Source organism: Lygodium microphyllum, chromosome 25 (assembly GCF_053477565.2).
Source record: "Lygodium microphyllum isolate KBCC chromosome 25, Lygodium_microphyllum_v1.1.10, whole genome shotgun sequence".
Classification (NCBI taxonomy): domain Eukaryota; kingdom Viridiplantae; phylum Streptophyta; class Polypodiopsida; order Schizaeales; family Lygodiaceae; genus Lygodium; species Lygodium microphyllum.
Window position 1 is genome coordinate 97722736 of NC_141159.1, and position 15493 is coordinate 97738228.

General features: G+C 41.8%; 1 pseudogene; it reads right to left on the reverse strand.

Annotated features, from left to right (window-relative positions):
* Positions 1-214: 214 nt before the first annotated feature.
* On the reverse strand, positions 215-14455 carry LOC148014528 (uncharacterized; annotated as a pseudogene).
* Positions 14456-15493: the final 1038 nt, after the last annotated feature.

Sequence of the window (15493 nt, forward strand, 5' to 3'; positions counted from 1 at the left end):
AGCGACGTCATTGCAAAAGATAAAATCTCCAAGAGATTCCTTCAACTGAACTTGGGATGTAAGCAGTATATCTGTCACATCAAAACTTAAAGAAAAACGTTACAGTGACATTAGAACAACACAAGGTCTATAGAGACAGTTCGCGACGCCGCTCTATAGACAACATAACACATGTGGGGCCCCATGAACAGAATATAAATAAAACAATTTATCATCAGCTGGAAGTTCTCACATTTTTCACCCGAACTAGAATATTCCTAGGATGCATGTCTGCATGGATAAAATTATCGACAAGCAACATTTTTAGAAGTGTATTTGTGCCAATGTGTGCCAGAGAATGGTTGATGCAACTCTTCTCCGTGAGTTCAACAAAACAAGAGATGCTCTGCCCTTGCTCAAATGATTCTACCAAAACTGCAGGATGTACAAAAGGATAGATAGGTCTTGGAAAGGACACATCCCTCCAACTCCGGAAATTGTAAAGAAACCTACTGAGATGTGTTGCTTCTCGAGCAAGATCAACCTGTGTAAACATGAAAACTGCAAACTGCCACACACTGTCATCCAGCCTTAACCAGCTAATTCCTAGAATTAATGTTGATAGATTCGCACTCCATTTTATGATAACGAAATCACGCCTGATTATGTCACTAACACCAGGATGCCTTACTTTCACTGCCACTACCATGGGCTTTTGTTTGTAACCATGAACAGCACGCAGCATTGCCCTGTGGACCTGTGCAATGCTCCCTGGAGCTACTGGCACTTCCTCAAAATCTTCAAAAATGTCATAAAGCTTCTGGCCAAATGCAGTTTCTATAGTTTGAACTGTATAATTAAAACTGTGGGCAGGTGCCTTGGTGTGCAGTTTTGTCAATTCAACGCACAAATCCCGTGGAAAGAGATCTAGTCTAGTTGCGGCCCACTACCCCCATTTGATGAATGTTGCTGGCCTATTAGCTTAGTTGGGTTAGAGCGTCGTGCTTCAAGCACGAAGGTCACAGGTTCTAGAGATGGAGGAGAAAATAGGGGAAGGTATGGATCCATGTCTGGCAGCAACGGTCAGGCCGCTTATTACGGGGAGGGGGCAAGGCCGTTGTAGAGGGAGCGGGGGCCCGACTGGGCGTTCTTGCCTTATGCTGGTGATGGTGGAGGCAAAGGAGCCTCCTGGCGATGAACATAATGGGAGAGACGGAGGGGGCTAGGTTACCATGGCCAACGGCAGGTACAACAAGGCAAGATACACTCAGCTACCGACCTGTGCATGCTCTGATACCATGTAGAAAAGTGCGCGAGGGAGACAAGGAACGAAGGAAGAGAGAGGAGAAGAGAGACACAAGACACCGAAAGTGGAACCCCAGAAGTATGTCAACTGAGCACACATGATAGGAATATACCAAGTCGCTATATATAGACAGACTATATATAGCTAACAACCCGGATAACATGCCCATAAGTTTCTTAAAATCATATGATGTGATCTATCATTGGAAAGCACTTGAAAAATAGAATCTATTGAGCTATAGAGCGCTTGATTTGGAGTTATAGTGTTCAAGTTATGACAAATCCAAAGATTTGACCACGTGTCCCAAACTTATGGGAAATTTCCATTTTCTCCAATATGGCGTTTAGTGGTAGTGGTAGTGGTAGTCAACTACAATATCCCTCCATGGATTTCTACAAAGAAAGGACATCTCATCCTTAGCTTACTCGTTCCGGCCGCTGCAAAGTCAAAAATATGGACATGTATCTTCGTCCATTAGTCAATGAGCTTAAGATTTTGTGGGAGGAGGGGGTCACCGTGGAAAATATAAGCAAGTGCGATGGTCGACGATCCACCGATATTTGAGACATTCTCATGTGGACGATGCATGACTTTCCAGGATTCGGAGAGTGCTCAGGTAAATAGGTTTCCGTTCTCATTGGTAATATCTATATTTTATCTCGTTCAAGTTTGTATTCACTAGACAGAGGTGTTGGAATAGGTCTGGTTACCTCAAGTTATTATGCATGTCCATTGTGCAAGCCACAATTAGACTCCCAAAGGTCACGAACCATGAAGAAGATGGTATATCAAGGACACGCCACTTTCTTGCCAGAGGGTCATGAACTCAGGGAAGGTTTTCTTGGACGACCTCCAACACGTATGAATGTCGTAAGCTAGTACGAGCTAAAAATGGTCCACGCGGAGTCACATCCAAATGGAATGCACCGGTTCTCAGTTTTCTACGAGTTGCCATATTGGATCCACTTACAAATCAACCACTTGTTGGATCCCATGCATATTTTCAAGAATGTGGGCAGCTTACTATGGGACCACATCACAGGAAAGAGAGACACTATAGGGGCACAAATGGATTTGAAAGAGGTAGGCAAGATGGAGGCGCTTTGGCTGTAGTCGAGTGCTGATGGTTGCGTTTAGCTACCTCGCACTCCTTGGGTTTTGTCCACTATAGAAGAGCGCATTGTGAAGCAAATAGTCAAGTCTATCCGCACTCTGAGAGGTATGATGCGTCCTCTCAGGCCTGCATTTTCTAAAGACGACCAATTATCAGGGCTAAAATCCCATGACTGGCATAAGATATGTCAGGTTTGTACTATGAATGGATTGTAATTGGCATGCACATTTTGCTATTTGGAGTGTAGCCATTGTTCATAATGCTTTCTCATTTGTGGCAGTTTGTACTACCGATCGTGATTGCAGGATGCCTTACTCCAGAAATATGCGAAGCCATTTACAGGTTGTTGATTTTAGTGCAATGGATCTCATAGAAGGAGATTAAGATGTCCTCTATTGAATCTGCTAGGCGGGGAGCAGTGCAGACGGTCTGTCTCTTTGAGAAATACTTGCCTACCAGCATGCTCATGATGCAAATCCACCTTCTTGTGCATCTTGTAGATGAAGTGGAGATTGCTGGATGTGTCCATACGTGATGGATGTTCTTCTTGGAGCGCTTCATGAAAACCCTGAAAAAAGGCTTTGTGCGACAACGAGCTCGGCCAAAAGGTAGCATAGCTGAAGGTTGGTTGGTGTCTGAGGTGCTAGTGCATATTTCACAATGGCTACTAACGATGGATCCAGATAACAAAATACTATGGTTGCTGAAGGACGATGATAGACTGACCGGAGATATGATGGTTGGAAATGGGGTAGAAAAAAGAATGGATGCTGCAATGGTGGAGAAGGTGAATCTGTAAGAAGCTGGGAATAGCAAATAAGTGTTAATAATGTTGATATTATGCCATGTCACATTGACATTGGTATAAAAGGAGAGAAGATGTAATTTTTCACATCTTTTTGACACATTAATACAATTACAGACTTTCTCTCCCTTCTTGCTCACAGCTTCTATGGCTTCCCCTTCTTTCTTGTCTTTCTCTCTCTAAATCTAATCTTTCTCTCTCCTCGTCACTCTTATTCTCCCTCTTCCTGTAGTCTTTCTCACTCCTCTGCAGTCTTCTCTCTCCTCTTTCTCTCTCCCTAGTTCTCTCTTTGACAAGTGGTATCAGAGCTTCAGTCTTTGATCCATTATTTTCTTCCATTTTCAGTTCCATTTTCCTATTTCAAAACCAATTTCAGACAAAAATGGTACAAGACAGTGACTAGTGGAGTGCTGCAGGACATCTACAGTTAGCAAGAGACTACATCTGGAGATATCCAAGGTCAGATATGGCAGGTAAAGGCTTAAATGGCTGGACGTCATCAAATTTTATGCAAAATTGAAGGTAACTAGGGTAAAGGATGGTTAACCGGGCTTAGTTAGAGACTAAACTACGGTTACTTTTCAAAAGAGGTCTTCCTTTCCTCTTTCTTCAAGCTCTGCCCAAGCTTCTGTGGAGTTTGCTGGCTGAGATCTCTTCTTTTCTCACTGATCCTTGCTCTCCATCAACAATGGCCAGCATAATGGCACTCTAGACATCAAATGCAATAAGTAGAGCACAATTTCATGCCATGTTGAAGCTGGCACGTGGCCTGGACAGCAACCCGAAATTTGCGCTGATTTTTTTGAGCCTGTTCTTCATCTTCCCTCAGTTAATCCTCAGCTATGGAGCTTCTAATTCATCCTTGGTAGTGATTCCTTCAAGTTCCTGGTGTGTTTACTCCAAAATAGAGTTATATTTCTCAGCTTTTCACTCTCTTGAAACCCTACATGAACAGTCCATGGGCAGCCATGAAAGCTTCAGCCCAAGCTTTCATTTCTTAACAATTTCTTGAAGATTCTTCATCCTTTTGGCCCGTGGAATCATCTCAGCAAGGATTCTTCAACAAATTGCAAGGATTAAGCACGGAATGGTTAAAGATTGAAGATCAAGAGCTTCTATGGAGCAAAAATTTGGGGGAAACTGGTTTAATGCTTCAATTTCAAGCATTTGAAGCTTCAAGATTGGTCTCAAGCACCGGATAAGCAAGCCTTATGGATTATTTTACCAACATTGGACAACCAGGGGATCTATTAAGCATTTGAGAATTGATCAAGTCATCTTCAGCCATGTCAAAGGTACTTCTCTTCAATTCTTAATCTCTCTTATTAATCCAATTGCTGAGCTTAATCCATTTGATTGAGAGATTAAAGAATTGAACATTATTGATCAAATTCTCAGCCAACCTTTGCTTGAATCCATCTATTCATGAATGCAATGCTTGCTTAATGCATATTAGTTCCAATCAGTGAATTAGAGGCTTCAATCTGAAATTTCAGCATAACACTTGAATCCTATTGACTGAATACATTGATTGATGTCTTTGTTTACTCTAATCCAATTGATTGGCTGAATTTCTTTTGCCCAAATTGAAATATTGTAAAAGGGTAAGTACTAGCAATCAGTGAGTCACTGAATTGCAGCGGTAAGACCCTTCTCCTATCCCAAATTTTCTTATCTCAATCAATTGCATCTCATGAAAGGCTGAATGAATATTTCTGAATTGCATATCATGCTGGTTGATTAGCACACTAGCCTCTGCCATGTTGATATTCCCACCGAGGAAAAAGGTGGATGCCGAGGGAGATAGTGGGACAAAAGAGAGGTGACCCTCCCTCACTATCGAAGATCCCGAAGGGGTGCAACCAACCGACCCGGGGGGAACTCGGAGCCCATGTAGGGAGCCTGTCATGCCGTTTTATCCCTCACTCAGGTACAACGAGTGGAGGATTAAAGATTGAAGACTTTCCAAGGACTCAAGTACCTACAGGACCAAAACAGGGTAAAACAGGGAATTTATAGGTCACTTACATGGTATTTACAGGTGGTTACAGGTACACCCTTCATTGCTGAAGCATAGGTGAAGGTACTACAGGGTACCCTCAGGTCCTACATACCCTTTTGCAGGGTTTGGTAGCCATTTGGGATTACTATCTTGCATTACAGGGTCAAGACAGGGCACTTACAGGTCTAGACAGGTTGCAGGACTGGACAGTTCAGACTCTGAAATCTAGCTACAGAATTTTCTGTCCTAAACCTATTATAGCATTCTATAGCTCATCTCGAAGAGGGAATTGTTAGCTTCAATTCACACAAAAAAGTTTTGAAATCAGAGCTTCCTAGCCAAAGTTATAGCCGTTTTACTGACAGGGGGTACTGCAGGACCACTAATATGGCAGGACATAAATGCAAAAATAAGGTCTAGGAGGATTATGCTCAGTAAATCAGGGATTCCATGATGGATATCACACTTCAAGAGAACCCTGAAGAGCTTCAACAACAAGGAGAAATAAATATACTCACTGATACTTTGTGTGCCCATGAACAAAGACATAGGGAATGACATGAGGCCATCTTGTCAAGAATGGAGCAGATGGTTCAATCTACTGATCAAACCAAGGCTTCTATTGATAAGTTGGTAGAATCCAACGACCAACTCATGGCACAAATCTCTAAATTCATACAATTGCAAATGGCATCAAAAGAAGTTAATGAGAAGGCTTGTTCAAACACTGGCCCTTCAGTCCCACTTCAGGCATCTAACCAAAATGGTCATGGAAATGGGATTATTGGAAGAAGAGGCATTCCAAATAGTCAGTATGAAGTAGGAGAAGCTTCACAAAGGCATGATGACTATTTGGGCAATGTAAATGCGGCCAATACTCAAGCTTTTGGACTGCATACTCAAAATTCCAGGGGTACTTTGCCAACAGGAAGATTACATGGTAATTCTCAGCCACCTGTTGGAAGATTTCAGTCTCAATTTGGAGGTTCTGTACTTGGAAATCCTGATCAACCAATTTTGGGACAGCAACCCTTTCATGAAAGAGAATTCAAAGAAAAAATTATTTTAGCCAAATTTAATGGCCAGTCATCTTCACCATCAGAATTAGAGGACTGGACCTCTAAGATGGAGTCCTACTTTGATATATACCCTAAAACTGATGATATGAAGATTCACTTTTCTTCCTTGCATCTAGAAGGATTTGCCCATACTTGATGGAGGTATATCAAGAAAGAGAATGTACTTATTGAGAATTGGGAAGCTTTCAAGGCACTTATGGCTGAAGTCTTTGTTTCGCCTCTTGAAAAAGAGAAGCTAGCACGGAGATGGTATGGTTTGGAACAAAGAGGCCTAAGTGTAAGAGAGTATACAAACCAATTTCTCAACTTGACCATGTATGTGGAAAGCATCAGTGATGAGGCCAAGCTTCACAAGTTTATGTATGGTCTAGAGCCATCTTTGTCAGCTGATGTTATGGCGCAAAATCCTACTTCACTTTTCAAGGCTATTGAGCTTGCGGAGCGCTATGGAAGAAAGTATAGGAAAGAGTCTTCATTTCAGCCCAGTTATGGACATCCAAGGACTGTTTTAAAGCAGGGACAAGTTGGTAACATTTATGGCAGCAATCATATGCCTAGTGGTAGCTTACGGGTACCAACTTATCCTCCATTCAATGCTTCTAGGTCACAAAGTAATTTCAGGACAGCAAATAGTCCAAAGGTTGAATTTAAGCAGGGTGACAACAAGCCTAAGTCCACTTCAGCTAATACAAATCCAAAATCTATTCCCATGGATCTTTACAAGAAAAGGAAGGACAAGGGTTTATGCTTCAAGTGTGGAGAAAAGTATACTCTTGATCATGCTTCAAAGTGTGTATACAAAAATGTCAAGCCAAAGCTTCAGAGTATGCTAGTTTTTGAGGACTTTAAAGATGACATAGATGAAGCTAATGCAGTGGCAATCAATGCTGAAAATGAAGATTTTGAGGATGACGGTGGACAGGAATACTTTTATGATCCAGCCGACTCTTTTCCTTTTGATCTAGGCGGAGATGTTCCGTTTGATCCTGGTGGATCTTGTGATAAGTCGCTTGCTGCCACTAATTGTTCTATCTCTATGGATGCTTGGACGGGATCTAAGAGCCCTAATACACTTCGTATGAAGGGAAGTATATGTGGAAAGCCAATGTTCATCCTGATAGATAGTGGCAGTACTCATAGTTTTGTCAATAAGTCCATCATGGACAAGTTAAATTGTGTTCCCATAGACTTACAGCAGCCCATTAGAGTACAAGTGGCTAATGGTGAAGAAGAAATCAGCACACAGATTTGCCCACAGGTTTCTTTGCAATTGGCTGAAAATTTTGAAGTCAAAGTAAACCTGATCACTTTGGAAATGAGGCCCATAGATATTGTACTTGGTTGTGATTGGTTGATGACATTAGGCAGGATCACTATGGATTTCTCACAGTTATATATGGAGTTTTTCTCCAATAGACAGCTCATCCATTTACAGGGAATTCCTAGTAGATGTGATTTTCAGCTTATCACCATTCAACAACTCAAGAGAGAGTACAAGAAGCGCTCACAGATATTTGTTTTGCATTTGAACAAAGAAACATAGGATCAACCCAATAATTCAGCAAATCATCCAACCTTGACAGCTCTTCTTGAGGAGTATAGAGATTTGTTTGAAGTACCTACTTCATTGCCTCCTAAGAGAGCGGTGGATCACCCCATTGATTTGGAGCCCAACTCAAAGACAATCAATAAGCCACCTTACAGACTATCAAAATGTGAACGAGAGGAAGTAGCCAAGCAAATCAAAGAGCTTCTTGAAATGGGATTCATTGAACCAAGTTCTTCACCTTATGCATCTCCAGTCCTGTTAGTCAAAAAGAAAGATGGATCTTTCAGAATGTGCATTGACTACAGGGATCTCAATAAGATAATAGTGAAGAACATGTATCCTATACCCAGGATTGATGATTTGCTTGATGAACTTAAGAGGGCTCGATTTTTCACGAAGATTGATTTGAGATCAGGGTATCATCGGATTCACATGAGAGAGGGTGATGAAGTCAATACTGCTTTTAGGACTGATCGTGGGCTCTATCATTTCTTGGTGATGCCATTTGGGCTTACAAACGCTCCAGCTACCTTTCAAAGCTTGATGAATAAGATCTTGCAACCTTTCCTCTTTCAGTTTGTCTTGGTGTTCTTTGATGACATCTTGATCTATAGCAAGACTTTACAGGATCATTTGTCACATATGAGGAAGGTTTTTGATGTGTTGAGACATCATAGGCTTTTTGCTAAGGAGAAGAAGTGCTCTTTCATGCAGACTAAGTGGAATACTTGGGGCATATAGTCAGTGAAAAAGGAATACAGGCTGATCCCAAGAAGGTGCAATGCATAAGATATTGGCCAACGCCTACTACTACTACCTCTCATAGAGGATTTCTTGGTCTATCTTCATTCTATCGCCGATTTATAAAGCATTATGCGGCAATTTCAGCTCCTTTGACTGACAGGTTGAAGAAAGAGGCTTTCTTTTGGGATGCTCTTGCAGATAGCAGCTTCAACCAGTTAAAGGAACTACTTACTTCTGCTCCTATCCTAGTATGCTCGGATTTCTCCAAAGAGTTTACTATACAGTGTGATGCTAGTGGCCGTGGCATTGGGGCTGTTTTGATTCAGGAGCATGGAGTAATTGCATTTGAGAGTCGTAAGCTTACAGATAAGGAGATAGCCATGAATGTTTATGACCAGGAAATGTTGGCTATCCTGCATGCAATCAAGAAATGGCACCATTACTTATATGGCAGCCGATTCAGAGTACATAGTGATCACCGGGAACTCAAGTATTTCCTCAGTCAAATCTCACTCCAAAGCAACGTCGATGGGTAGCTACATTACATAATTATGACTTTGACATCACTCATACAAGGGGCAAAGATAACATAGTGGCTGATTCTCTTTCTCGTATGTGGGCCTGCAAAGTGTCAGCCATGACAGAACTACATAATGATTGGATTGAAGAACTACAGGAGGCCTATCTTTTAGATGAGGAATTCAACCAAATCTTTCAGAAATTATAGCAAGGTCTTATGGAAGAAAACTCACATTACTAGCTTAAAAATGGTCTTATTTGGTGGAAGGACAAGATTGTTATTCCCTCTACTTCTTCTTTCAAGCGGAAAATTATGGAGGAGTTACATTCTTCTCCTTTAGCTGGACACTTGGGAGTTTTCAAGACTTATGATAGGATCAACAAGAGCTTTTATTGGAAAGGACTGTGGAAAGATGTCAAGGACTTCATTATGAAGTGTATGCCTTGTCAGCAAAATAAGGATAGCACCCATAAGCCAGGAGGTTTATTACAGCCATTGCCTATTCCTACGGGTAAATGGACTCATATTACTATGGACTTTATCACTAGCTTACCTACTACTAAGAAGGGGTGGAATAGTATTTATGTGGTGGTTGACAGACTCACCAAAGCAGCTCATTTTATCCCAACAAAAATTCAGTTTACTGCTTCTCAAGTGGCCAACCAGTTTATGGAGCATATGTTTAGACTACATGGATTACCGCAGGTGATTGTCCATGATAGGGACTCAAAGTTTATGAGTAGCTTCTGGCAAGCGGTATTTACATCTATGGGCACTAAGTTGGCTCCATCTACGGCTTATCATCTCCAAACTCATGGACAGACAGAGAGAGTTAATAAATGGTTGGAGACTTATCTTCGCCGTTTTTGTTATGATGTCCAAACCTCATGGGATTCTTGGTTACACCTGGCTGAGTTTGCTTACAACAATTCCACTCATGTGAGCATAGGAGTTTCACCCTTTGAGGCTTTGTATGGTTACAAGGTGCCCTTACCCACAGTCATCTTTAATGAAAAGATCAATCCTCATGGGAAGGAAGAGTTGGAAAGAATATAGACCCTTCTTCAGCAATGCAAGGTGAATCTAAGGAAGGCTCAAGATCAAATGAAGATGTATGCTGATGAGAAGAGGAGGCCTTTAGAGTCCCAAGAAGAAGATTTGGTTTTGTTGAAAGTGCCAAAATCTAAGTACTCTACGTTGAAAGATGGATCCAGTAATAAGCTTGCCCACAGGTTTTATGGCCCTTACATGATCCTTAAGCGGATTGGAGATTTGACATACAAACTAGAGCTTCCCTCTTCTACAAAGATTCATAACGTCTTCCATGTTAGTCAGCTCAAGCCCTATTATGGTGATCCAGTGGATATAGTTGATGAGCTGCCACCTATTGATGAAGATGGTCTTGTTCAGTACATCCCAGAGACTGTTATAGGTTAGCGTGAAAAGAAGCTTCGATCACGTTCTATTGTGGAATATTTGATCAAATGGAGAGGTTTACCATCTGAAGAGGCTTCTTGGAGACCTGATTCTATATTGGATGAGTATCCATACTTGAGGGAGACATTGGTGGCTGAAGCCTATTGCTTATGGAGCTAGTATTGATGCAGACTAGTTCAGGACAGCACGCTATTTTAGAACAGTTTTTATCATACCTAATTTTCAGAATTAAGCTATCTACATAGGCTTAAAGTACTCTTCAAGAGCTTCGTTTTGATATATGGTACATCTCATTTGGACACTTCTATAAAAAGTTATGGCAGATTTGGTCCAGCAGGGACTGTTTATTCAGCAAGCTGTCTACTTTGTTCTGGGACTATTTGTTGAAGACTTTATGGCTCCATTTGCTTCTGAAGTACTTCAAATCATGTATATAGTTGGGCCTTACTTCCGTTCTTCAAATTCAGCTCTTGTAATGGTCATTTTTCATTCATTTTCCATTTGTAAAGCTGTAAAACAGAGTAGTGCTCTGTTGTATCCATCTCCTCTCTAGTTGTTTCTAGGTTTATTTTTTAGGACAAAAACTTTTGGGAAGGGATGGATTGTAAGAAGCTGGGAATAGCAAATAAGTGTTAATAATGTTGATATTATACCATGTCACACTGACATTGGTATAAAAGGAGAGAAGACGTAAATTTTCACATCTTTTTGACACATTAATACAATTACAGACTTTCTCTCCCTTCTTGCTCACAGCTTCTATGGCTTCCCCTTCTTTCTTGTCTTTCTCTCTCTAAATCTAGTCTTTCTCTCTCCTCGTCACTCTTATTCTCCCTCTTCCTGCAGTCTTTCTTACTCCTCTGCAGTCTTCTCTCTCCTCTTTCTCTCTCCCTGGTTCTCTCTCTTACAGAATCGCTTTTGTATGTTGCACCATGCCTCTATGGAGACGTGGTTCTCTAGGTACCAGCAAGCTAGGCAAGATCGAGAGAAAGCGCGATCTGAATTTTGACGTAGTACGTGCCATCGACCGATTCAATATCCCGAGGCATGGAGGAGATGCTATAGTTCATGTCAACGCGATGGTTGCATGGAGCTTTAACCGCAGTGTCTTGCGAAGGGGTGGAGGTCTCAATTGAGGAGTGGGAATTCTCCAGGGGATGTAGTCCAAAGGTGATGACGTGTTTAGGATTTTTTGTATCTATATTTTATATGTGACAACTAATTTGAGTGTTTCAATGTATAGTACAAAATATATAGTACAACGTGGTCATGCAGACGGCATTTTCGCGTGGAGCGTATTGACAAAATGCGCTTCACAATGGACTGTGGTATCATGGCAAGGTTCGAGCAAGAGAGCCGACGATGAGAAACGGATCCAAACACGGTTATAGATGAGATGGAGTATTTTGGAACTTGCAAAGTATTATTACGGTGGATTGCCATAGCTTCTCCATGATACTATTCGATGTGTAGTGGTTCAAAGTGGTACTTGAAGGAGCTGGATCAACAGTTTGACAAGGTCCATTTGGATTTCTTGAAATAGATTCTGAAAAAAAATGGACGGATTTGCGCGACACCTTTGTGTTGCCGGCCCATTGTGAACAGGTGCATGAACTCATTTTTTTGTTAATTGTATTACGACGTGGTACATGTCACAATAGTTTAATCTCTCTTGTACATGTTTGTGAACATGTAATCTTCTATCCAAACCCCCGACAACCTCGATGGTGGTATGTTATACCTTCAGCTCCCCACAGTGCGAGAGTATATGATCAAAGCGATGTTCCGAGCATAGATGAGGACAATATGCAAGTAGAGGGGTCGATATTGCAAGGGGTGGAGGCCACCGAAGGGGTGGAGGCCACCGAAAGCTTGGAGCATGTAGAGGAGCCAACATTGGCTAACAATGATGGAAATACAGGAGTCCAAGAATTCTTTGAGAATGACGTGGACTCATCCTTTTGTGGTGACATGTCTATTAAACTTCCAGTGTATGCAGAGTTGTGTCAGGAGATTGACATGGGACCATAGGATACTTCATACTTGGAGCATCCACTTACTCAATTCGTTGACTAATCACTTATAAGGGTACATAAGATATGCATTTTAAGTGAGATCATTTTTTTAGGATTTATATTACCGTGCTTTGTATGATTTAAATTGATTATACTAACATCATTTTTTGTCTGTGCAGGTGACCTTTTTGGATATTTAGATAATCAGTATGAGTCAAGGGATGAGTGATGAGAAGTTACAGAATATCTTCACATGCATGTCTCTAGATCAGATGGCAAGATTCAGAGACATGGCAGACCAGGAGCTATCTCGGACATCGTCAGGCCGCTCTATTAGATCTACTTTGGCGCGATCAGATGCTTTAGCTTCAAGCAGACAAGGTCAACGCTTCAAACTTGGGCCAGAGGGAGGGAGTGCTTCAGGTCAGGGGGATGCTGTAGAGATATGGAGGCAGTGAGCCCACGGTCGGCACGGAATACATGTGCTACTCCTCGCTCTCGTGGTGGTTCCAAGGAGCGTGGATCAGGTGGTTGCTGTGGAGGCACAAGTGCGGTGTCTCCGTCTCTTCGTTCTACTGGAGTCGCGTCACCTCCAAGATTTGTCACACCTGTGGGGACGTCTACTCCAATTACTCTGGCTTTTGCTCAGCCGTCTACAGCAGGTGGCACCCCTATGGGTGCTACATCGATAGATACTACCCCCGTTGGTACACCACATGTACAGGGGTCTCCTGGATATGCCCAGGAGCGTGGTTGCAAGTGGGAGAGGACCCATCTTAGGCATACCCCAGAGGGATATGGCTATCTTGTCAATGATAGGTCAGGAGCCATCATCATGAATGATGAGGGTGATGGCTCGCATGAGAGAGTTGTGCCAACAAGTTTTTCAGCACAACGTCTTAGATCATTGGAAAAACATACCAGAGGGGAGCAAGGACTACATAGTAGCATCCTTGCATGAGGAGTTTGCGGTTCCAGCCATAGTAGATAGATTTTCTACGGGCTGGATGATGGACTGGATACGTGCATATATATCACACAGACGATCGTCGGACGCGTGCAAGGCACTCAAGAGTGGGGCTGCAAAGCTCGAGTGGCTAGACGCGGACCACTGGCACCGATTGAGGGAGGAGGCTATAGATTCTCCTGAACGTTGGAGTCAGCAACGCGAGGTGGCGAGGGCATGACTAGAGACTGAAGTGGTGTGGCGGCCATAGGACATATCTGGAGGACTTTGTAAGTTTTTCTTTTGTTTTTCTTGCTTATTTTTTTGCAATATCCTTTGTACTGATAATCATGTTTCTAAGAGTTAGTATTTTGTTTTCTTTGCAGCACTCCATTACAAATCGCGATCCGACCGGCCTTGAGACTCGATATGCAGAGAGGCACAGTCTCACTACATTGATCGACCAATTGTATAGATGCGGCGGCCTTGTAAGTCACTCATCTTTCTTGTCCAGGTACCATGTTTAATTAGAATGCATTATTGTATGGTGGAATGATGTGTAGTTGTTTCTTTTTTTGTAGAGTCCGTTTGATGCTCCTTTGCGGTGGGACAAGCTTTCGGATGGCGAGGATATATAGCTCGCCCTTGGATCCCTGGATCTCACACACCCTTCTTTTTTGGTCGCCTGATCTGTGTAGACATTTTCTATGTAGTAGTGATATCTTGCCATGATTGTACCAGTCGCTTTCATTATGCGATCATGTATTTATTTCATGTATTAGTGTTATGATTTAAGTACACTTTGTTTTGGTTTACAGGAGCATTGTACATAGTGTAGAAACTATTTTGTATGGCCCAAATAAAGCATAGATTTTTTTCTTGTTATCGTCGCTATTAGCATCGCAAAATTACCTGCACACGTCGTTATTGGTGTCGTTATTAGCATCACAGAGCGTCATTATCAGCATTGTTCTTTGCATCGGTACCGACGCAAATAGCGACGTTGATAACGATGCTAATACCGATTGTTCTATGGTGTCGCCAATAACGATGTTTTTTGCGATGATAAAGGCAAATTTTGTTATTTATATTTTCGTTGCTTTTAACGTCGGTATAAGGCCTATATCTTGTCGTGATATAGTATGATTGAAAGACGTCCTAGTGTACCACTCTCATGGGGGAACTTTGAGATGATAAGCATTGATTGGTGGTATGCATGACCCTACACCATATGGAGACATGTTGTCAACCTACCCAAAATCATCAAGCCATCTTAGGATTATTGAGATGAATATTTACTCATGAAAAATAGTTAGTAGCTCAAAGATGATATTAATTATACTAATATGCTTGGAAAATCCTTTTGAGAAGAAGAATCAAGAAGAGGGGTGTCCTATTAAGGTGTGCACTCAAAGAAGAGGTGTATAGCCCCCTAAAAAGGTACATGGACTAAAACAAAAGGTGTAGGGCACACCCAAACATAAAGTATTCAAGTCCTTAGAGAAAAGGTTTCCAAATCAAAATTTTGATGGGCAATAGCTCGATGGGTGGCTAAAGAAGAAGACAAGTGTTCATGGAATTCAAATTCATTAAGGGGGTGTACTAAAGCTAACTAGTATCCTACCTAACAAGTAGTAGTACTTGACTCTTCATGTCAAAGTAGCCATGCATGCAATTAGGGGGCTACACCAACACATTGAGGTGTGCACTCAAGGAGAGGTGTATAGCCCACTAGAAAGGTGGGTGGGGACAAAAAAAAGTTTTGCAAGCCCTTAAATGATTTTTCTTGATTAAAAAATGGATGGATGTACTGTGTTGGATAGGCATATGGTGAAGGCTATGGACCCAGTGCAGCAAGTGGGTAAATGGCCATAAGAGACATTTAGACTTTAGAACTAAGGGGGGATACCAACTTTAAGTGGCATCCTATCCAACAACCAACAATCATTGACTCTTCAAGGGCTTGAAATAACCACAGTGCATATATCCAACAAGGG